Genomic DNA, 25,690 nt, shown 5'->3' on the forward strand with positions numbered 1-25,690 from the left:
TTGTTTTGAGGTCTTTTTGCCTAAATTCTTATCATTAGGGAAATGTAATGCATGTTCAATTGAATTTTAATCTGAAGATTGACTTGGCCAATCAAGATCTTTCCACTAGTTGCTATGGCAGTGTTTTGGCTATGGCATTGTTTTATTGTATGGTGTGGCACCATCCAATGCATTTGGACGCATTTGCTTGCACTCAAGCAGACAAGATGTTTCTGTGCACTTCAGAATACATTCTGCTGCTGCCGTCAGCAGGTACAATCATCAATTAAGACAAGTTAACAAGTTCTAATGGCAACTATACATGCCCAAACCTAACACCCCCTGCACCATGTTTCACAGATGAGGTGGTATGCTGTAAATCTTGGGCAGATCCTTTTTTCTCCAAACTTTCATTTTTACGAGACCTCTGCAGGCTTTTTAGGTACTTTTTTTTAGCAAACTGTGACCATCATTTTTGATGATAACTAGTGGTTTTTGATGATAACCGTGTCTTCCTCTTAGTTATAAACAAACCAGAATTAAATGCATAGGTCTATGGATGGATGTTCTCATTGGAACAGCTGGAAGACTTTCTATGCATCCCCGAAAAAACACATGTATGCAAACACACACACACACACACACACACACACACACACACACACAAACACACAGACACAGGCATGTTTAAGATATGCGTAGCCCATGTTTATTAGTTGACTTAGTTGTGATAGACAGTGTAGTTGTAGATAGTGTAGTTGACTAGTTTAGATACAGCGCACGAAGCAACAAGCAGGTACAATATCAGCACACCTCAGCATTACTACACCCACGTGCTACCACAGGGAACTGGTACCCGCATAGTTAGATATGGCACTGGTCTCACACTAGAGAGAACTGGCATATTCTAGATCATTATACGAGGTAACTAACTAGGAATTATGTCAAACTAGAAAGTGCTCAGTAGTCCCAGGGCTACAAACACAAGCTGGCCAACCCTCCTGCAAACAGGGTGCTAATATTTCTCAATATTAGCTTGTCAAAGCTAGCCAAGGTTCTCAGCTGTCCGGAAACAACAAGTAACTTAGTTAGCCGACCGTCCCAAGTGCTAGCTGTAGCCTACACATATGACCTAGCAAGTTATAATAATAACCTGAGGAATTATTGTTGAGCTAGGGTTCAACAATAACAAAGAATTGAGAGCTCACAGGTTAGCCTGCTAGCTCAGAGAGTTAACAGGTGCTCAGAAGGTGAAAATCGTCGTTGAATGTCGAGCTGAACCGTAGGATTCTATCAGAGACAATCTAACGCCCCGTGAGAATCATAGGCTGAGGTGTAGTCAGCTACAACAACACAACTACAGTACACTTCAGACAGTCAGAGAGTGAAGAGTGGAAAGGATGAAATGGTGCGCTTGGAGCATCTCTTTATTGGGACAGGTGATGGGCGTTGCTATCACTTGCAAGTGTGTACAAGGCGTGATTCTGTGAATCAAGATGTAAATACAGTGCTCTCGGAAAGTATTCAGACCCTTTAACTTTTTCCACATTTTGTGATGTTACAGCCTTATTCTAAAATGGATTCAACATTTTTTTTCCCTCATCAATCGACACACAATACCCCATGATGACAAAGTGAAAACAGGTTTTTAGAAATTGTTGCTAATTTATTCAAAATAAAAAACTGAAATATCACCTTTACATAAGTATTCAGACCCTTTACTCAGTTCTTTGTTGAAGCACCTTTGTCATTATTGTGTATTGTGTGTAGATTAATGATTAGATTAATAATTTCATCTATTTTTGAATAAGGCTGTAACATAACATAATGCGGAAAAAGTGAAGGGGTCTGAATACTTTGAGAATGCACTGTATGTGTCTGTTATAGTCCCATTGTGTGATTGGTGTGTGTACTGATTTCTGGCACAGGCCTTAACTGATCCAACAAGTTCACCAATCATCAATGGTTTGATATGAAGTTGATGGATTTTAATGTTACATGCTACACCAGTGCGTGTGTAAAGTGTTGACATTGCGCGGCTGCTGTAGCAGCAACGCAAAATGATTCTTGGAGTGCTTGGAAATGGTATCAATGCTTTTTGGACGCTTAAAAACATATTCAATTAGTTTCATAGTATGGTAAAGTAATAGAAACCTTGATAATAGAAATACATACAATAGTGGTACCTGTATGAAAAACAAAGTGATTGTCCTCGTTTATATTTGGAGGTAGAGGACAAACCCCAACTCTAACATATTCAGACTTGACAAGACTCTCAACATATGTAGAGAATCCATAAATTAGAAGTTCCTTGCAGAAACAGACTGGGAGGGCTATTTATTCTGCATCCACACGTGCAACTGGTCACGTTTCTGGTGTAAGAGTAAATACTGCCATCTAGGGTTTAGAGATGGTTAAAAGGAAATGGATACATTATTTTACGGATGTACTTTAGGCCTACGTTTGAGTAATTTAGCAGAAGCTCTTATCCAGAGCGACTTAAAATAAATAGCTACATTCATCTTCAGCTACATACATCACGGTCATCACAAGTAAGACTTTCTATAATAATAAATGCCACAAGCAGTCACAGTGGTAGAGAAAGGAAGTCAATTTAATTTAATGTTCAACTTAATTTATTGAACTTAAGACAACTATATAAATTGATTTGCTATGTATCCCTAAATAGCGGCCAATTGTGTTGAGGGTTCCAGGCTAACGGTGTCGGCATGTGCAGTCCCCTGTCTTATCTCTGCACCCCCACATGCTCTCAGCCAGGGCCACATCAACAAGGCTTTTGACAGAAAGGCTCGTCCCCTGGTTTGCCTGATTGTGTACCAGCTGAGCCATCAGAGAACATGAGGGTTGGGGCATATCTGCATATCTGGAGCCATCGTTCATCTGAAATTAAAAAAGTAACATCAGAGGGGAGTGCAAGGTGAGACAAGAATTGGACAAATTCAACTGAGAGTTGAAGGTCATGGACTAAATGCTATAGTAAAACTAGCAACAATCACCTTCATCTACTTAGTCTATAGGTTCTCTACCATCTCTCTAATCGTCACCATGCTCACCTTCTTCAATGTCTCCCTCTCCTGTTCTAGCTTCTCTTTTTCCAGACTCTGTTTCGCTCTTTCTTCAGCCACCATCACCAGGGCCTCTCTCCTCTTGACTGCCTCCATTTCTTTTTCCATCTGTTTCTTGGCCTTGAGAAATGTCTCCTTCTCCTTCCACATCCCAAGCATTTCTTGCTCCACCTTCTGCCCGTCTCTTTTGATTTTCATCCACTCCTTCTTTATCATTTGCAACTCTGCTCCGACCTTCTCTGTCTTTCTAAGCATCTCCTTTGAGGTCTCCTTCTCCTGCTCTTCCTTCTCTTTTTCCTTGCTCAGTTTAAGTCTTTCTTCGGCCTCCATCACCAGGGCCTCTCTCCTCTTGACTGCCACCATATTTTTCTCCATCTCTTTCTCCATCTGTTTCTTGGCCTTGAGAAATGTCTCCTTCTCCTTCCACATCCTGAGCATTTCTTGCTCCACCTTCTGTCCGTCTCTTTGGATTTTCACGCTCTCCTTCCTCATCATATTTAACTCTGCCTCTGCCTTCTCAGCCTTTCTAAGTATCTCCTTTGAGGACTCCTTCTCTTTCTCAATCTCCATCATGAGGATCTTGATCCCACTGTCCATCTCCTCCCTCTCCCTATTGAACTCATTCCTGTCCTCCTGCAGTCTTTCTGCCTTTCTGGCCAGGATCTCCTCCTCCCTCTGCCTAACTTTTTGGTCCCTTCTCTTTTGTTTCTCATATTCCTCTATCTTTTTCTCAAACTCTGCCTTCTCTGTCTTAATCCTCAATACTCATATATATTTTCACCTCCATTGTTTTTATGCACCTACAGTAGATAGAACACAAACAAAAATGATTGAAATAATCTCCACACACCCATACTATAATGCAACAGGAATGTCAGAAAGATTCCCCAAATGAGAAAGGGATAACAATCTTTGAGTTTGCCCTACTGAATCAGTCAACAAATACCAGTACACCGATTGGCAGCAAAGAAATGTTATTATCTATAATGTGCGTTCGGCTGGCGTCATAATGGGTTTGGAATGACTATCATGGTAATTCACTGCCTAACAACTCTTATCAGCGTTCGATGCAATGGTTCAAAGTGACTTGGTCCTGTCAGAGGCCTATGTTAGAGTCAGCAAAAGCTTCCAGTATGGGTTGGCTGGCTATGTTTGTTGACACGCCTTGAAATATAGCCTACAATTGTGGCCAACAGGTCAAATATCAGTGGCCATATAATGGGCACATTTTATTAACTTGAATCGGCCTGGTACAGGTAGGAGCATATAGGCTAATAAGCAGAAGACCTCGGCAAAATTAAAATAGCCCTAATTCAATTCATGCATTTAGGTCTCTCATAATAATAATAAAAAATATATTTTATTTGGAATGTGTTTTTCATTTGTAGCCGACAATTTCAAATCCTGTGCAGTTGAGTGCAATAGACACACAAACAAAAACACAAACAAAACACTAACAACAACAAGAGGACAGGACCTAAAGGAAGGCCTTTCTAAAGATGTGAGTTTTTAGGCATATAGAAATATCCAACGCTGAATTCGACTTAATGGGAATATCATCTCCTAGTGACAGATATCTCTCAGTGACATTTTTACGCGTCCCTTGTCCAAATGCTGTAAAGGTAGTCGGCCTATGCCGTCTCAAGTATTTACAAATACAAGTGTTATAAATCTATACTATATGTCAACTATACTACATCTCTGGCCTACATTAGCCTACCTCAGTCAGTAGGCTGTGTTAAGCGCCGAATCTTCCGGTTATAATCTCTTTATATCTCACTCTGGTAATACTGATTGCACAGGTTCAGGTTGCGTCTTAGCTCGTTATGCCACTAAACTAAAAGTTCAAGAACTTTGTGTATTATTGCAGAACATTCTCAATTCTGTGTACATATCAACGTCATAATGATACCAATAGCAACGCATTTTGGGTGGAATCCTAACTCCAAATCCGCGCGCGTAAATCTTGCATTCATGTCAATGGGAAATTGATTCGATTTACACGCGGATCTCGAGTTAGGATTCCACTGCAATACACATTTAAGTTTAAGTTCATTTGAATTTATAGTGCATTTTACCCACAATATACGGCTTACACAAAAGTAGCCTACAAGACAAATACAACATTTGAAAAAACATATTGCATAGAATCAAATTTGGGGATATACAGGGTTTTTTTCTTTATAAAGTACATTACAAACATAAAGTCTCATAAAGTACATTACAAATACGAAACAATTATTAGTCCTATTTTTTATTAGTAATAATAATAAGTCTTTTATATTTAATACAAAATAGATTAAATGGTGAAATTGGTGTGTATAAATATAATAAACTTGACTCATAATTCGTATAGTGCTGTTTTTGGAGTAATTACTAATTACTAGTAATTACTAGTGTGTGCGGACTGCGCTCTCTGTCCCGTCTTTCTGCTGTGGGGCAGCGGAGCACTCTGCCCCATCGTTGCGAGGGGAACAACGTGAGCGTGATTGGCGTAAGCAGGGAAAACCTCACGCAAATTATATTGGGTATGAATTCTGCCTAGCAACAGGTGGCGAAAAACTATTAAACGCTAATGTCGTTAACGTGGTCTGACATGACAGGAAATAATCACAAAGCAATTCAGTTCATCTACTGTACGTCTATCGCTAATGCTAGCTAGCTAAAGTTTTCACAATGAATCGTGTAGATTATTTGTTGACCATGCGGTTCAGTACATTGCCTTTGGAAGAGAAGTTGGAGATAAAACGTTTAGGGCCAACAGGAATGGTTTGACAAAAAGTGATGGCTAACCGCTACCACCTCGAAACATGCGCTGTTCTGTTTCCCATGTATGATTTTTGGTGGAGACTATTTGGGCATCGGCTGGATTCAAAGACATTATACATCTGTCAGAACAGAACAGACACCAGCGACTGAACGGCCTTGACATGATTTCCATTGAAAATGCATTGATCCAGGGACAGATGGATTTCAACAGTAAAGTCATCGAGAGGTTTGCTGAAGCAACGAACCGCCGCGCTACTTTCCTATTCAAGTGAGCGGGTCTGTTTGGACATGTATGACAAATGGACAATGCGCCGTTCACTGTAGACTATATTGCTTTTGTTTTGTAGTCATTTTAAACGTTATACTACCTGTGATATAAAGTGGAGGACTAAATGTTACGTATAGGCCTAATATCTAGACAGTTGATGGGCACACTTGTTACTTGTCGCTTTCAGAACCCTGGACTGGGCTCCGGCTGTATATTCATATAGTTCCGTTAATTAGCCTAGCCTACTTTCCGTGATTTAATGTGACTTTTGTAGTGTGTTATAGCCTCTGCACTGATGATATTTATTTCACATTTAAAATAATACAATTGATAAAACCTGATTAAACTTTCCTACAAGTTAACGATGTGCCGAATGCTTGTATTTTGATTAAACATTTAAGCAAGTTATTGAAGACACGTGTCTGTCTCATCTTTTTACTTTGTTGCAGTATAGGCGTTGTGTGTCTTGCTGAAGCGTATGAAGTGTATTCAGTTATGGGGTTTACTGTACATACTTTTTCTCTGCACTGTTCCTGCTGCAGAGGATGCGTAAACGATTTTCCCATGTTGTTTTTTGGTTGTGTTCTGTGTTTATACATTTAGGCTATTAGTTGTATCCTACTTTTCAGTTTTACAAGTCAAATCTTATGACAGATGAGATGGCACTTCAACCGATAAAATGCAGGTACATTTTGACTACTGCTGCACTACGATACCCATAGATAGAACCAATACATTGGTAACTGCACTACTTATACAGCTCATATACTGCTTATACTGTTCATACTGCATTCTATATTTATTCTGCTTATAATGTTACTGTTAATACATATATTGCTTGTACTGCACTATTTATACTGCTCATATACTGCTTATACTGCACTACTTATACTGCTCATATATTGCTTATACTGCTCTACCTGTATATATTGTTCACATTGCACTTTTCTGCTTTTTTGCACTTCTGGTTAGACGCTAACTGCATTTCGTTATCTTTGTACTTGTACTCTGCACAATGACAATAAAGTTGAATCTAATCTAACACCTATTTATTGTCATGTTTTGATGGCATGTTGTTCATTCTCATGTTATGATTTAGTTTGTGATTATACACACGTTTTTAGCGTGATGATAGAGACCCACTACCAGACAAGTACAAAACATACACAAGTCACATGCAAATCCCTGCACTGCAGACGACAGACAACAACTGTCTCTGTACAACTAGTCCTGGACCTCCACTAATAGACAGATACAAAGAGAGCAGCATACAGTAGCAGCAGAGCCCAGAGGCGAGGCGAGGCAAGGCAAGGCAAGGCAAGTTTATTTATATAGCACATTTCATACACAGAGGCAATTCAAAGTGCTTTACGTAAAATAGATAAAAAGGAAAGAGCATGAAAACAAAATTAGAATAAAAACGCATAAAAGACAGAAAAAAAGAAAAAAAGTCACAGTGCATTTTAGGGTCACAGTGCAATTATTAGCGCCAATTTAGTTTCAATTTAAGGCAAAAGCGAAGCCCTTTTTTTTTTAAGCCCATTTTTGAAAGTAGCCAGTGTTGGGGCTGATCCTAGATCTATGTGTAACATAATAACTGAGAGACCTGCAGCAGGGCAGGTCCTCATCACTGGCTGTCTGCTTTGAGCTGGTTGTCGTTGGACTCCTGGCAGCGGAACAGGTCCATCTCAATGGGTATCTGGTGAGAGTTGACACACAGTTAAAGTATGAAGGAACGAGTAAAACAGATGTCAGCGTTACACTATGAATGTTACCTAATACAGTGTCACTGTTACGTTCGGGTAGCATTGCACTATAAATTCAAATAAACTCAAACTCCTGGACAACCTCTCTTGGGTCGACATACATTAAAATGGCCCTATGAAGTCTCGAGGGAGTTTTGCAGAAATACAAATAGCTTTTTTTTTTAAATCTCACACTTCCATCATTTAGTAGGTAGCCTATACTGAGGATGATTGGCGCCTAGTACTGAAAAATGCAATCTGGGAAATTAAATGGGGAGTACATACTCATGCAGTACGCAAGTACAGAATTGTAGTATGGGGGTTCAAACCCGGGTCTCCCATGTGGAAGACACAAACGCTACTATTAAGCCAAGAGGACATCCTCAAGGTCTGAGGGCGACACTTCAGTTTACATGTCTCAGGCAGGGCTACCTCATCACGCGAGTGTGATTCCAAAATCACCTCTGCTACATATAGAAACGCAACAAAGTCATAGGTACAAAATTATATTTACAATCATTGTATCATTATTTTGTCTCACATCTGTCTCTTTGCAGACGGTGAAGTTGAACCTCTGTAGAATCTCCACCATCGCCAGTTTCATCAATACCAGAGCGAATCGCACGGATACAGTTCCGTGGGCCCAACCCGAACAGCATGTAGGTGTATGGGTCGATGCTCTCCTTGTTCTCCTTACTGAACCTACACTCGGAGAGTTCAGAGGAGGAGGGGTTAAAGAACATATCAATTAAATCACAGTAATATGATGGTTATACATGGTTGAAGAAACCTGTTTGTGTTTGGTCGTCGCATTTAGGTTTGTTTTATGGTTGTTTGTGGAACACTGCTCTTATCGTTGCTGTTGTGATTGATATTGTGGTTGTGGTTAAGATGTGGCCCATTACCTCTCTGGTTTGAACTCCTCTGGGTCTTCCCACACATCGGGGTCACGGTGCAAGGTCCAGATGGGTATCATGACAACCATACCCTTGGGGATGGTGATGCCGCTGATCTCAACAGATTTCTTGGCGACTCTTTCAAGTCGATGGGGTACAACCTGAGAGACTCGTTGATCACGCTGTCTAGATAGTCCATCTGCATCAGAGCCTCGTACTGGATAGGAGCCTGCACAGGGATATTACACTCACATGAGCACTAGTGATTGGTCGTTCACGTAGCCGAAACCCAGAACTAACTATTTTTCGTTGCAAATCTGAAGAGCTGTTAGTTTTTTGTGTTCTTTTTTTGGGAAATGAACACAGTACAGTACTTATTCTAATCTGCATAGCCTAATTTCATGACACCCGCATACAGAACGCCATTACTTTCAATGTACGTGTGTAATAGTGTCTTGCTTTTTTGTTATACATGAATAAACAAAAAAATCGCTAAATAATGTTATCTTGATAGTTAGAAGAAAATACATTTAGATTCCACTGAACAATGTAAATGATAGATGTACACAAGGATCAATCAGAAGTCAAAATGCCACTAAACTGGGCTGCTTTTAGTGGATTGACTGCTTGGAATACTGAATGTGCTACAGTCTATTATTTCCTATCACAGTCGACAGACTACAAGAAAACTGTCAGGTGGTTCAAATGTGAATAACTTGGTATCCATTCCATTAACTGTGGCCGGGCAGCACCGAACAGCCCAGAGAACATTACCATGGTGCTTTTGAATATTAGGTCCCTATCTGGCAAAACCTTTATTGATCTTATCTCAGAGCGAAAGCTGCACTGTAATGTTTTTATCTGAAACCTGGCTAAACATGAATGCATGTCAGTCTATTAGAAGTGGGGAAAAATATATTTTCACTCTATTATTTATCTAGCCATGTCGCTGAGCAGATGAGAATTTCATGATGAATATGAATATGAATAGTACACCATCAACAGCTTCCTCCTGTGATAATGATTTAGCAACCAGCTTCAACACCAAACTAAGGGCAACTATCGACTCTGTAGCACCAGTCAAACTGAAAAAGGCTGTGGCCAAATTTAAAAGAATTTGCAGAAAGTCTGAGCGGACAAAAACTGCAGGTCCACCTTGATATTCTTCAAGAGCATCTTTCTGCTTTTAATAAGGCAATAAAAAAACGCCAAGACAGACGGGATCATTTCTCAAAATTGATAATGAATCATAACAACTCAAACAGTGCTCTTTTCAACGATTGACAGCCTTATAAATCCCGCCCACAAGACACCTGGTGATCTGCTCTCCACCTACAAATGTGAGGAATTTGCAACATACTTCTGAGATAAGAGAACCAATATTAGGTGAGGAGGATCACTCAGGCAAGACCTGAAGATGTGTTTGATGACTTGTTACCCCACCTTCCACCACATGGAACCACTATGAACTCTTTTGCAGTGGTCATACAGAAATGCTCAGCAAAGTGGGGGTCTGTTCATCTGCACCTAAAACTACCATGGTGAAACCCCTCCTGAAGAAAAGTAACTTAGACTCTTCAGTCCTTAGCGATTTTAGGCCAATCTCCAACCTTCCCTTTTTAAGCAAAAAAATAATAATTCTTGAAAAAAAGGTGTTCAAACTGTTAAATAATCTCCTTCTTCCCAACTGTACCTTTGACATGTTCCAATCTGGCTTTTGTGCCGATCATAGCACTGAGATAGCACTATGTTGTTAAGTTATTAACTAGGTTCTTAATGACCTTAGAATTAATTAATTAATGCTGATGCCAAAATGCTCTTTGTCCTTGTCCTGGTCAAACTGTCTGCACACTTAAGTTAAGTAAGTTTGCCGGAAATCTGCCATCGTGGAGAAATTCTGTCTGAAGTTGTCCAAACAACAACATCCTCCCTAATAATAATATATCCCCCCGAAATGAACTTGCAGTGTTGGACATTAGCTGTTGTGTTTCTACATGCGCACACGATTGGGAGAGGCAGCCACCAGAGAAAGGTCAGTCTACTCCCCTAGAACACCCCTGGCACTCACAACATGTTTATATGCAAACCGAATGTCAGGTAGGACACTGCATTTTAAAAAGCGTGTTTTCCGAACCAAAACAGCGTTCGTAAATGAAATATTTATTCATAAGGGATTTATTATAAGGGATCTTGTTCCCTGATCGCTACCGATTAAAGATAGTCATTACAACCGTTAGGAAGCTTTTAGAAAGCTTGAATATTACATGGACCTTTACAGAACACAGCTGTAAAGGTGCAACCTTTCCTCTCGCAGGCTGACACTGAGAGACGAATGCATGCTTGTATTACTAGCAGCCTTGATTACTGTAACACTCTCCTGTCTGGTCGACCAAAGAAAGCTATTGGCAAATGATACAGAATGCAGCAGCACGAGTCAGATGGAGAGCACATATCACACAAGTCTCTGCACTGATTACCTGTTAGTTTTATAATTTATTTTAAGATAATTGTATTAGTTTAGAAATCACTCTATGGTCATGCACACCACTGCATGTCAGACATGCTTTTAAGGTATATACCCTGTAGATCCCTCAGGTTCTCAGGTACTAGCCTTTTAACTATTCTGAAGATTCCAACAACACCTATCTACTTCCTGTTTCAAATGAATAATACTGGGCAGAAGTCTGCACAGGGATGCTACAGACACATTAGCACACTGTAAAATACTGTCACCTATCTAACCATCTGTTCCAAAGCAATAGTAATAGATACTGTAGGAGTCTGCAGTGCACAGGGGTTACACACTCATCAGTACCCTCTAAAATACTGTCACTATCATATTTCCTGTTCCACATGAATAGTACTATATAGGAGTCTGCAGAGGGGTTACCTTGTTGGGAAACACAGTGTGTATCTCCTCCTGCAGCTTGGTCATGATGTGAGGGTTGGTTGCCAGATTGTAGGCCAGGAAGGACAGAGAGCTACTGGTGGTCTCATAGCCAGCAAAGATGAACATCATTGCCTGGGACAAGATCTCATGGTCACTCAATCCTATGATGATGGGAGAAATGGGGTGGTAGGTGTGAGAAAGGGACGAAGTAGAGTATTTCCACGGTGTGTTTGTAGGTATAGGTGTTTGAGGCAGGTACTGTATGTGTGTGTGTGTGTGTGTGTGTGTGTGTGTGTGTGTGTGTTTAAGGCAGGCACCTTTACTCTGCTCCTCTCCCTTTGAGTTGCTGTCTTTCTGCGAGTCTATCATCAGCTGCAGGAAATCTACCCGACTCTGGAAGCAGGCTTACGTCAGATCAAAATCACATGAGAACTACCAGATGCTACCAAATCTCTACAATTGTATTACACAATACTGGCTGAAGATCGTATATTTGATCAGTTATATTTACATACCTTCCTGGTGCTAGCCACGCGATTGGACTTGATCTTCTGAAAGACAGCGTAGAAGAAATCTGTGACCGAGGCAGGGAATAGGGATACCTCCATGTTTGCCATAACAGGACCCATGAAGGGGAAGAATGCTGGACGGACAGGAAATGCCACGGTTACAAACAGGAACAGGAAATACCATGATACGTGACTCCAATCCTATTCAATGCACAGCCCTGTCCAGAAACAACTCCTAGGCTCTATCCCTAGACACTTCTGTATCCAATCCACTCAGATCTCCAAGTGTCCAGCATTTAGGAACTAGAGGTTGGTTCTTGACAGGGCCCATGTGTTTGTCAAATGAGTAGAGCGCAAACCATTGGCAGTGTGTTAATATGTGCAAAACATATATTAACATCATGTTTGAAACAGGAATTATTTTAATGTTTATATAGCCTGAGAATATACATCCATACAGGATACATTATGTATATAGTCAAAGAATAAGTGACTCCAAAGATGAACTATTATTCTATACTCTGTCATCTGACCACTGAACTTATCGAAGATAAGATCAAATATACTTTATTGTCCTGGATGAAAATTTGTCTTGGATTAATTCATTAAAGTTGCTGCTTCACACAACAACAAACAACAATGAATACACACTATACACATAGTACAAATCACACACACACTCTCACACACACACACACACACACACACACACACACACACACACACACACATACACACGTCAGAGTTGTTAGTCATTCATTTATTTGTGTTGTATAAAGGAATGAATGAAAGAAGGAGAGGAGAGATGGGACTGTACCTCTTTGATCCGCCCACTGGTGAAGGAGGGAGACAGGACACTGCGGATCCGTCTCCATGCATCATCCTCAGCGATAAACACGGCGTCATACAGAGGCCCGTTGAGATAGATATTCTAGAAAAATAATAATTATTATATACTGCAAGATTAACCTAATATTAATAATGCTATAATAACAATGATATTATCTATTTAAGGAGCCCTTATGTTTTTTTCCCCATACAACAACCTCAATTTATTACCCTCCTGTTAGTGAAAAGGGAGTAGCATTCCTTGATGAGGATGGTTTTGATCATGGCTGTGTCCATGATACACAGGATGGGCTGACGGCCATCATAGATCCTACAGACCAGCAAAAACAAAGATAGTTAGATATACACTCACAGAGCACTTCATGAGGAACACTATACTAATACTGGGTAGGGCCTCCATTTGCTCTCAAAACAGCCTCAATTCTTCGTGGCATTGATTCCACAAGATGTTGGAAACATTCCTTTGAGATTCTGGTCCATGATGACGTGATTGCATCACTCAATTCCTGCAGATTTTTCAGGTTCACTTTCAAGATGTGAATCTCCTGTTCTACCACATCCCAAAGATGTTCTATTGGATTCAGATCCTGGGAAGGCCACTGAAGAACACTGAACTCATTGTCATGTTCATGAAACCAGTTTAAGACAACTTTTGCTTTGTGACATGGTGCATTATCATGCTGGAAGTAACCATTAGAAGATGGGTCAATTGTGGCCATGAAGGGATGCACATGGTCAGCAACAATACTCAAATAGGCTGTGGCATTCAAGCGAATATACCGTAGATAGAGACAGACAGACCCATCACAGATCCTGCACTCTTAGAAAAAAAGTGCTACCTAGAACCAAAAAGGGTTCTTCTTCCACTCTCCCTTTGAAGAAACCTTTTGGGTTCCATGTAGAACCCTTTTCCACAGAAGGTTATACAGTACCGTGCGAAAGTAATGTGACAGTGAAGCATTTTTTCTTCTTTTTGGAGTTGAAATAGATAGATAGATAGATAGATAGAAACTTTATTTATCCCAGGGGGAAATTCAGGTTCCAAGTAGCATACAGACATAGGGGTATCACACATAACATACACATACAACATACAACATTAGCAGCATTTTGTACAGGCGAGGTGCAGTTGTAAATGTCTTTGCAGTTAGGTGAGGTGCAAAAAGGTAAGGCAGACAGTGCAATTATAGCATTAAATACTAAAAACTAAATACTAAATACGGGCTGCATAAATATGGACTATTTTAAAGTGCATTTAGTCCAGGCTGGTGGAGGGAGGTAGGGGCTGTGTATGAGACCTAGCATAGCTAGTAAACATTGTAGACAATAATGAGGTGAAACAGTGACATGATACATGATAGTGATATGATACAGAGGGTGGAGGTTATGCAGAGAAGTCCATCTCTTTGCCCTTGATTGACCTATTGTGGAGTTGTATGGCTCTGGGGACAAATGATTTAGTCAGTCTGTCAGTTTTGCTTGTCAGTGCTCGTAGCCTCCAGCTGATCAAGCTCTTCTGCTGGATGATGGTGTGGTACAGTGGGTGACCTTCATTGTCCATGATGGTGAGCAGTTTGCTCAGAGTTCTTTTTTCCAATACTGAAGTCATGCTCTCCAGTTCAGCTCCCACAACAGAGCCAGCTTTCCTTACCAGCCTGTCCAGTCGCCCGGCATCCCTCTTCTTAGTGCTTCCTCCCCAGCACACCACTGCATAGAAGAGAGCGCTGGCGACCACAGACTGGTAAAACATCCCTAGGAGTTTGCTGCAGACATTGAAGGACCGCAGCCTCCTCAGGAAGTACAGCCGGCTCTGTCCCTTCTTATAAATCGCATCAGTGTTGGCTGACCAGTCCAGTTTATTGTCCAGGTGGACCCCCAGATACTTGTATGTGCTGACCATCTCCACATTGACTCCCTCAATGGAGACTGGTAGCAGAGCGGGCTTAGACCTACGGAAATCCACCACCATCTCCTTGGTCTTTGTAGTGTTGAGTTGTAGGTGGTTGAGTTTGCACCATTGCACAAAGTCCTCCACCAGGCTCCTGTACTCCCCCTCCTGCCCATCTCTGATACACCCCACAATTGCCGTATCGTCCGAAAACTTCTGCATGTGGCATGACTCTTTGTTGTAGCAGAAGTCAGACGTGTACAGGGTGAACAGGACAGGAGAGAGCACAGTTCCCTGTGGTGCTCCGGTGTTGCATACCACAGTGTCCAAGAGGCAGTCCTTCAGTCTGACAAACTGTGGCCGCCCTGTCAGGTAGTCAGTGATCCAGGATACCAGGTGGGCGTCCACACCCATCTGCAGGAGCTTGTCTCCCAATCTGAGGGGTTGGATGGTGTTGAAAGCACTGGAAAAATCAAAGAACATGATTCTCACAGCGCTTTTCCCTTTGTCCAGGTGAGAGTGCGTCCTGTGCAGTAGATATGTGATGGCATCGTCTACTCCAACCTTCTCCTGGTATGCAAACTGTAGTGGGTCCAGTGCATGGCTAACCTGGGGTCTGAGTGTATGTAGAAGCAGTCTCTCCATTGTTTTCATAATGTGTGAGGTGAGTGCGACAGGCCTGAAGTCATTGAGTTCTTTTGCGTGTGGCTTTTTTGGGACAGGGATAAGACATGATGTCTTCCACAGTGTTGGGGCCCTACCAAGACGTAGACTCAGGTCAAATAAGTACCTCAGCGGCTCTCCCAGTTCGGCAGCGCAGGTCTTGAGCAGTCTGGGACACACTTTGTCTGGACCCGCTGCCTTCCTGGGGTTAAGTCGCTTTAGTCCCGATCTCACCTGGTCTGCCGTGATTGTAGGGGGGAGGGACTGGGAGGGAGGGGGGGTGGGTGGTGGGGTGGCTCTTTGTCCCTGGGCGCTCCAGTAGACAGTGGCTGATGGCTGGTGATTGAGGTCGGTGACGCCTTTGATGATGGGGGGTGTTGGGAGATGGGGGGCTGTGTGAGATGGGGGAGAGGTGTAGAATGGCCGACAGAGACAGCTCCTGGAGAGGGGGTGGGGTAGGCCACCGCAGCTGGGTGGTTGAACCTGTTGTAGAACTGGTTCAGTTCATTGGCCCGGTCTCGACCTCCCTCAACACAGCTACTGCTCTTCCTCATGCCCATCATCATCTTCATCCCATCCCACACCTCTCGCACGTTGTTCTGCTGCAACTTCCTCTCTACCTTCCTTCTGTATAACTCCCTTGCCTCTTTCAGCTTGACTTTGAGTTCCCCTTGTGCGTGCTTCAGCTTAGCTAGGTCCCCCTCTTTGAACGCCCTCTTTTTCTTATTGAGGAGGGCCTTGACATCGCTGGTAATCCAAGGCTTGTTGTTTGGAAAGCAGCGCACAGTTTTTGTGGGAACAACAATGTCTTCACAGAAGTTCAGGTAGTCGGAGTAGCAGTGTGCGAGCCCATCAATGTCATCACCATATGATTGTTGGAAAATATTCCAGTCTGTTATGTCCAAGCAGTCCCTCATGGCCTCATCCGTCTCGGGGGACTTCTTCTTGAAGGTGCGTGTTCTGATTGGTTCTCTCCGAACACATGGAGTGTACAGTGGTTGTAGGGAGACCAGATTGTGATCTGATTTCCCCAGTGGTGGTAGTGATGTGGCGGTGTAGGCATCCTTAATGTTTGCATACAGAAGGTCAATTGTTCTGTTCTGTCGTGTGGGGCAGTTGACATACTGGTGAAAGGCGGGCAGTGTTGAATCCAATGTGACATGATTAAAGTCCCCTGATATGGCGATGTAAGCATCGGGGTACTGAGCTTGGAGTTTCGCGATGGTAGAGTGGATGACGTCACACGCGGTCTCAGCCATAGCTCGGGGTTGTATGTACACAGCGATGACGATGGCGTTCGTAAATTCTCGGGGCAGATAATAGGGACGTAAACTCACCGCTAGTACTTCAACATCAGGGCAGCAGATAATGTCCTTCACCGTAATATGTCCAGGGTTACACCATCTGTTATTGATGTAGAGTACGAGCCCGCCACCTTTGTTTTTGCCACTTAAACTCGGGTCTCTGTCCGCTCTCACATGCGAGAAACCAGGGAGTTCAATGTTAGCATCTGGTGTGTTGTTGTTCAGCCATGTCTCCGTGAGAATCATCACGCTGCATTCCCTGTACAGTTTAACGTTCCTCACCAAAGCTGCCAGCTCGTCCGTTTTATTGGAAAGTGAATTAACGTTACCCATCACACACGAAGGGATCGACGGTTTATACTTCCACCGCTTCGCTAGGGCCCTCTCCTTAACTTTAGCCCCAGCTCTGCAGCCTCGATAAGGCCGTCGAATCTCCTTCGGAATGCTGTTAACGTAAGTACTGTCGGTAGTTCCCTTTGATCTGAGCTCGAGTAGCAGATTCCTCGAGTAAGTCCGCGTTGTGCTGCTGCTTTCTTGCGGAAAAGTATCCGTATCCATAGGATACAACATGTCCACGCGTTGCATGTAAATAAAATATAAAAATTGCAAACGGAAAAGTAGTTAAAAGACTTAACAAAGACAAAACAACGAGAGCTACTGGATGGACAGCCTGCTCACGCCGGCGCCAGGTCGATGAGAACGTAGAGATTCTCATCTTTTATTTGATGTTATTTGTGTACATATTGGTTTATCATTCAGAAATTACAACACTTTTATGCATAATCCCGCTATTTTAGGCTACACAAAAGTGATGGGACAATTGGCTTGACAGGTGTGTTCCGTCACATAATTTGTGCAGTCTGCTATTGGTGTCTTGTCAACATGAGGACCAAAGAGATGTTATTGAAAGTCAGGGAAGCCATTATGATGCTGAAATATCAGAAAAAAATGAAACATTAAAACCTTAAACCTACCAACATCAACAGTTTGGAACTTCATTAAAAGGAAAGAAAGCACTGGTGAGCTAAGAAATCGCAAATGGCAAGGAAGACTTCCAGTGGATAACCAAAGAATGCTCACCATAATAAAAAATAAAATAAAATAAAAACTGCCCCATAGATTAGGAACACTCTCCAGGAGGTAGGCGTCAATGAGTCAGAGACTACCATCCACAGAAGACTTCACCAGCAGAACTACAGAGGCTACACTGCAAGGTACAAACCACTACTCAGCCACAAAAACAGGCTGGCCAGGTTACGGTTTGCTAAACAGTACCTAAAAGAGCCTGCAGAGTTCTGGAAAAACATGTACCGGAGAAAGTGTGGAGAAAAAAAGGAACTGCCCAATATTCACAGCATAACACATCATCTGTGAAATATGGGGGAGGGGGTGTTATGCCTTGGGCATGTATGGCTTCCACTGGAACTGGCTCACGTCTCCTTTGATGAGGATGAATTCGGAAGTGTTCAGAAACATCTTGTCAGTCCAAGTACAAGTTAATTGCTCCAAACTCATTGGACGGCATTTCACCATACAGCAGGACAATGACCCAAAACATACTGCCATAGCAACTAGGAAATTATTCAGGGCCAAAAAGTGAATCCTATAGAATCCTATAGAACATGCATTTAATTTGCTGAAGAGGAGGACAAAACATCCTAAAAAAACAAACAACAATCGCTACAATATAGGTCTGGCAGAGCATTACCAGAGAAGATACCCAGCGTCTGGTTGGGTCAATGGGTCACAGACTTTTGCACTTTTGCATACAAAGGATTGGGGACCAAATACTAAACATGAGTGCTTAATTTGGACATTTGCATAATGCAAAAGAAGAAAAAATGCTTGTCCCATTACTTATGCAGGGCACTGCAAATGGAACCCATAAGAGTTATTCAACCAAAGAATCCTTTTAGAACCCTTTTTTTCTTTATTTTTTTAATTACATTTTTGCCCTTTCAATGACATGGAGGGAAGACACAATCACTTCCGATTTGAATTCTGACGTGTCGTGGCTCCTCTTTATTCATGCAGTTTGAGACGTGCTCAGAGGCAATATAGGAGCCTCAACCAATGAGAATCCAGGATGTTGTCAAACATTGGCAACGCACAAGTTGTGTTTGGGACTGTAACAAGTCCGTGACACAGAGGCGGAGTCGAGGTACTGTTTTCTGGGAGTATCCCGTTTATTTTCATAAAATGTTAGTAATAATTCCAATGTTCGTAATAATTTCAATGTTCGTAACACAACGCCACTCGGCGACTTTCCAGTCGCCCTCCTTCTCCCTCGAACGCCGAGGCACACACATCTTAAACCATCTAGTCAACGAGGCTTCATTTGCAACAGGTGTGCAACGGAGCCTCGCCGACGTCACCCTGGCCACGGTCCTGTAGCTCCCTCTACAGGCCGAACGCTGCATGTCCCCCCACATACCCCCACCACCCGACACAGGCCGGGGACACGACGGCTGACAACCTACTCCCCCCCCCCCCTGCACGGGAGAGGAAGTCTGCCACGACCATCTGCGCCCCCGGTCTGTGCACGACCGAAAAGTTGAAGGGCTGCAACGCGAGATACCACCGGTGGAGCCACTGGAGGGGAGCATGGTCGGAGTAGAGGGTGAAAGCGCGACCCAGCAGATAGTAGTGGAGGGCGCCGACCGCCCACTTGATGGCCAGGCACTCCTTCTCCACCGTGCTGTACCGGCCCTCCCTCTCCGATAGTTTGCGGCTCAGGTACAGCACCGGCCGGTCAGCCCCCTCCACCCGCTGGGTCAGCACTGCTCCCAGGCCTCTATCCGACGCGTCCGTCTGTAGGGAGAAAGGGAGGTTAAAATCAGGCGCATACAGGACCGTTTCTCCACAAAGAGCTCCCTTAAGGGCCTCGAACGACCCCTGGCACTGGCCCGACCATTGGACCGGATCCGGGGCACCCTTCCGGGTGAGGTCCGTCAAGGGACTGGCCAGCTCTGAAAACCCCGGCACGAACTGCCGGTAATAGCCAGCCAGCCCCAGGAAGGCCCTCACCTCCTTCTTTGTCTTGGGCCTCGGAGTAGCTGCGATGGCCGCAGTCTTTTCAATCTGTGGCCGCACCTCCCCCCGACCCAAGTGGTACCCCAGATACCGGATCTCCCTCCGCCCGATCAAGCACTTCTTCGGGTTGGCCGTCAGCCCCGCCTGCCTCAGGGACCTCAGGGTCCATGAGGCGCTGAAAAGTGGCTGGGGCTCCGAACAACCCGAAAGGGAGCACCGTGAACTGGAATAGCCCGAGCGGAGTGGAGAATGCAGTTTTCTCCCGGGATACCGGCGAGAGTGGAATCTGCCAGTATCCCTTCGTGAAATCCAACGTCGTGAAATACTTGGCCGTGCCAAGCCGGTCCAAGAGCTCGTCAACCCGGGGCATCGGGTAGGCATCGAACTTGGAGACCGCATTAACCCGTCTATAATCCACACAGAACCGTATAGCCCCATCCGGCTTGTTGACAAGCACGATGGGGCTACACCAGTCACTGCGGGACTCCTCGACCACACCCAGCTCCAGCATGGCTTCCAATTCCCTGCACACAATGTCTCGTTTGTGTACCGGCAACCTATAGGGACGCGTGCGCACCGTTAAACCCGGCTGCGTTTCTATGTGGTGGTCGATAAGCGTAGTCCGACCGGGCAAGGGAGAGAACACGTCCGCGAACTTAGCTTGCAAATCTGCAACGTCCGTGGCCTGGCTAGCAGAGAGATGGTTATCAATACCGACCGGAGTGCTAACTTTTGATTTTGGGACTTCCGGACCGAACTCATCTCTCTCTGGAATTATTGTAGCCAGAGCAACAGTGACCACGTCGTTCCATTTTTTTAGGAGATTTACGTGATACACCTGCAAGCTATCCCCCCGGTCCGAGCGTACTACCTCGTAATCCACGTCCCCCATGCGATGTGTGACCACACCTGTAAATTCTCGCAGGTTAGTTCCCCTGTCGTACAGTCACTTTTGACGCTCCTGGGCTTGCAGCAAATGCTCGCGTGAGATAACCCCTAGGGCGTGGAGCTTTGTGCGCAAGTCCAGGACGTATTGAATCTCATTTTTACTGTCGCTAGACCCTTCCTCCCAATTTTCTTTAAGAAGGTCTAGGACACCCCGAGGCTTACGCCCGTAGAGTAATTCAAACGGGGAAAACCCGGTGGAAGCTTGGGGGACTTCCCGTACCGCAAACAACAGGGGATCTAGCCATTTATGCCAATTCCGACTATCTTCGTGTACGAACTTCCGGATCATTGACTTCAAGGTCCGATTGAACCGCTCACAAAGGCCATCAGTGGCTGGGTGGTAAACACTGGTTCGAATCGCCTTGATGTTCAACAAGCCATACAGTTCCTTGAGGGTGCGTGACATAAAATTAGTGCCCTGATCGGTGAGAATCTCTTTCGGGATTCCCACGTGGGAGATTACTTGAAACAATGCCTGCGCTACACTCCTGGCAGAGATATTGCGCAGCGGTATTGCCTCGGGGTATTGGGTTGCGTAATCTATCAAGACCAACACAAATCGATATCCCTGTGTACACCGATCAAATGGCCCGATAATATCCATCGCAATGCGGTCGAATGGGTTCTCGACCAATGGTAAGGGCCGCAAGGGGGCTTTACCAACTGACATTCGCGCACCACCTACGCACCTCTGCCCGAATTCCCGGCCAATAAAATCGAGCCATTATACGGTTTAGTGTCTTATCATAACCTAAATGGCCCGCCATGGGGTTGAAATGAGCCGCCTGGAAGACCATTTCCCGGCGGCTACGGGGAACCAACAACTGGGTTACTTCCTCCTGGCTATGTGAGTCACGACTTACTCGGTACAACCTGTCGCTGATAATCGCGAAATAGGGGTGGGCGCGTACTGCGTCTGGCCGTACCAAAGTACCATCAATCGCTATCACTTGGTCATAGGCCGATCGTAGGGTCTCGTCACGAGACTGCTCGAGGGGGAAGTCACCTAGCAACGGATAGTTCGGCGGGGGAATCTCGGGTTGAGACCCCCCCGCCGGCTCCGGCTCCTCGGCAGCGTCGCGAGGCGCCGCCTCAGCACAGAACACATTACCCGTCTCACACCTCCCTCTCTGTCGTGCACGCACCCCGGTAGCCCTGCTTACCGCTTGAGGAAACCCCTCCCAATCTACACCCAGAATAAGGGGATGCGTGAGGCGCGGGCTAACCGCCGCCTGTACACTATGCTTTTTCCCTTCAAAATTAATCTTGATCGTGACCACAGGATATTCGTGAATGTCCCCATGCACACACTTCACCAACACCCTCGATGCCTTTAACAATGCCCCCGGTCGAACCAGGCGCTCCTGGATCATGGACTGCATGCAGCCCGAATCCAAGAAGGCCTGGTGCATATCATGTTGTATCCTTACCGGAACACGATACGCCGCTCCCGGTATGTCGCCGATGCGGACGACCTGCCCCACCTCCCTCACTGGGCACTCCGCCTGTACATGGCCCGGCCGTCCGCATCGCCAACACACCCCCCCTGTCGCTCGGGGTGCTTCCTGTGGGGCCAGGGCTGGTTCTCGACATGCCTGCCCCTGCCATCTCGTCCTCGGGGCGGGCGCCGGTCTCTCCTCCTCCGTCACCATGGCTCCTTCCGGGCGCCGGACCGGGCGTTGGTCATCGGGGCTCCTGCAGCGGGAAGGAGAGATGGTCCTCCACCAAGGTAACGGCGGCCGCGAGATCCTGGGGCCGGTGGTACTGGACCCAGGCGGCGGTCCGGGCCGGGAGCCCCGTGGGGAATTGCTCCAACACCACCCGGTCCCCGACCTCCTCCGACGAGCTGTTCCCTGGGTCCAGCCACCGCCGCGCGCTGTCCCGCAGCTGCTGGGCGTAGGCAAAGGGCCGGCTCCCCTCCTCCATCATCAGGGCCCTGACGAGCTCCAGGAGGAGGGTACGGTCCTCAGCCCTTGCCGTCACCATCTCCCTCACCGCGGTCTGGTGCTCCTGCTGGAGGTGGGCCTGCTGCTCCAGTATAAGGGCCATCCTTCCGATAGCCGCGCTTAACGCCTCCATTCCCTTTTTTTCTCCGCCTTCGCTGTGCCCCACGTTGGGCGCCACTGTAACAAGTCTGTGACACAGAGGCGGAGTCGAGGTACTGTTTTCTGGGAGTATCCCGTTTATTTTCATAAAATGTTAGTAATAATTCCAATGTTCGTAATAATTTCAATGTTCGTAACACGCCACTCGGCGACTTTCCAGTCGCCCTCCTTCTCCCTCGAACGCCGAGGCACACACATCTTAAACCATCTAGTCAACGAGGCTTCATTTGCAACAGGTGTGCAACGGAGCCTCGCCGACGTCACCCTGGCCACGGTCCTGTAGCTCCCTCTACAGGCCGAACGCTGCATGTCCCCCCACAGGGACCATACTACAGAATACTTAAAAGCTTAAAACTTAAATCGCTCAATAACAGATTCAAATTATTAATGTGGAAGCATGAAATTGTTGCTTGGGCAGTGTACATTGCATCAAGACAGATCATTTGTCTTGGTGTACGAGACCATTTCGTCGGTTGGATCGTCTGTGTTTGTGAAAATCGCACGGTGTCCGCCTGGTTTAAGAGTGTATACTGTAGACACTGAGAGATACATATATCCATCATAGTTAACAATAACCAGGATCAGTTTAGCAGACTCAGCCCCACAGTTTCCCATATTTCTGGAAGCTCTCTGTGTCAAAATTGGTGAAACCACCCTGGGAACAAAAAACAAAACAAAGAAATAGCCAGTACATAAATGCTTGTCATAAACCTGAATTGTGGCTTAGTTTATGATGGCCCTTTTCCACTACAGACCGGCTCCCACTCCTCTCTTTTCGTTTTCGTTCAAAAGCTTTATTGCCCATTTTTCTGGGTAAAACAATTCATATTCAGCTCCCATGGCTTTCACCACAACAACACACATCATGGATGAGTCTACAATGTTGTTGTTTATGGGCTTAATCTCTACAAACCTTCTTATATCCCATCATCGTCCCGAGGAAAGGGATGGGTTTGAGACAAGGAATGCCTAGTTTTTTTAATATTCCATATGGCCAGTATCCATACCTGGTCAGAACAAATATAAATCAACAATCTGACTTGAAACAAAAGCAAAACGATCAAGTCATAGGTATCATTGAAACTGTTAGATAACTGTAATTATCAATACTATCATTTGTATGTATTATTACAACTAACTAACTAACAAATAATATTTTTTATTAAAACTTCTTACACTACGATCAGAGTGATGAGTAAGGCAAGGAGAGTCCATGTCTCGGTGGAGAAGTACGGAAGGTAACCCATCTTTACAGGTTCAATCGCTTCTTCTGAGTAACCCCGGACACGTCTGCTGAAGTGATTATTTTATCCCATCATGACACCTGTGTTTCAGATCATGAAACACAGGCGAAAGAGTATGTGAGAGGTGAAGTTGAAGCCATGGCTAGTGAATGATTGAAAGGATCCCTGCGCAGAGGGCAACACTCAGTGATGTTATTGTCGGCCTTTATCTTAACATCCTGCTAATAGTTGCTGCCTGTTTGATCCCTATCGGGTTTTAATAGTTTGCAGACCCATTGAATCAAGAAGGACTATGGGGCAAATATTTTTGGGCAAATATTTTCTTTCGAGTAATACTGAATTTTACATATTTGAACTCCTCTAAAAATGTGTTATGTTCTTTACATGTATGCACTTGTTTTATATCATTGGCTCCTAAAAACAGTATTTCAAAATACTAGTTCAAAACACATCACATATTACAGTAATGAAGCAACTGATTAACATGAATACAGTGCTCTTCATAAGTATTGGAAAGAGGAAGCATTTTCTGTTCTTTTAGCTCTACACTTGGATTTGAAATCAAACAAATATTATGGGGTCAAAGTAGAGATTCTCAACTTTAATTCAATGGGTTTTTAAAAAAACATTTGTAAACATACTCCCACTATTTCAGGGCTTCAAAAGTATCATATAATGTCCAAATAAAGTACTAATGTTTCGTATTAGGTCAACAATCTGCCTGAAGTCTGCGACCCCACCAGGCACTATCCACTATCCACTATCCACTATCCACTATCCACTATCCACTCATCTTTAGAAAATCATTGACATTTCCACATGGTATTGTGTCATAGAGTAGCTTCCCTACAGCAATATTATCTTGACATTGGGATCCTTTGTCCAAACCATATTTCAGGGTGTATGTTTGGTTGCAGGGGCCCAGGCTGTGCTCTCTGACTGCTCCAACTGTAGTAGACCCTGCAGTGAGGAAGAGGTCAACATGCTGCAGTACCGTCAGCCAATCACACACAAGAACCAACAGATCGCCAAGACCTCCATTGAACCATGCACGCACGCACACACACACACACACACACACACACACACACACACACACACACAAACACTGTCTCAACAGCCCCTTCCTTCACTCTCACTCTCTCTCTCTGTAGGTGGGTCAGGCTGCGTATTCAGCCTCTAAGGGGGGTATTGTTGGGATGACTCTACCCATCGCCCGAGACCTGGCACCCATGGACATCTGTGTGGTCACCATCGCACCCAGTCAGTAAACACACACACATACATACGCACTCTTTCACACACTCCCCCCCCACCCCCTTCCTCTCCATATCAGACAACCTCTCTCTCACTCTCCTTAGGTTCTGTTCTCCACACCTCTCCTGGCGGGTTAACCTGAGAAGGTGCGTTCATTCCTGGCCCGCCAAGTGCTCTTCCCCTCGCGCCTGGGAGACCCTGCAGAGTTTGCCCACCTGGTGACATCACTGGCTGAGAACCCCATGATCAATGGAGAG

General features: G+C 44.6%; 1 pseudogene across 1 annotated transcript in view; it reads right to left on the reverse strand.

The window, feature by feature from the left end:
• Positions 1 to 6,537: 6,537 nt before the first annotated feature.
• The window catches only part of LOC310824153, a 43,815-nt pseudogene continuing 24,662 nt past the window's right edge, over positions 6,538 to 25,690 (reverse strand). Inside the window, exons 3-8 of the transcript in view lie at positions 13,202 to 13,205; positions 12,149 to 12,276; positions 11,951 to 12,026; positions 11,634 to 11,794; positions 8,866 to 8,972; positions 6,538 to 6,571 (exon numbers count right to left, since the gene is read on the reverse strand). The product of the transcript in view is annotated as an uncharacterized misc_RNA (transcript). The remainder of the gene's footprint in view (positions 6,572 to 8,865; positions 8,973 to 11,633; positions 11,795 to 11,950; positions 12,027 to 12,148; positions 12,277 to 13,201; positions 13,206 to 25,690) is intronic.

The sequence above is a fragment of the Argentina silus genome (genome assembly GCF_951799395.1).
Source record: "Argentina silus genome assembly, chromosome: Y".
In the NCBI taxonomy this organism is placed as follows: domain Eukaryota; kingdom Metazoa; phylum Chordata; class Actinopteri; order Argentiniformes; family Argentinidae; genus Argentina; species Argentina silus.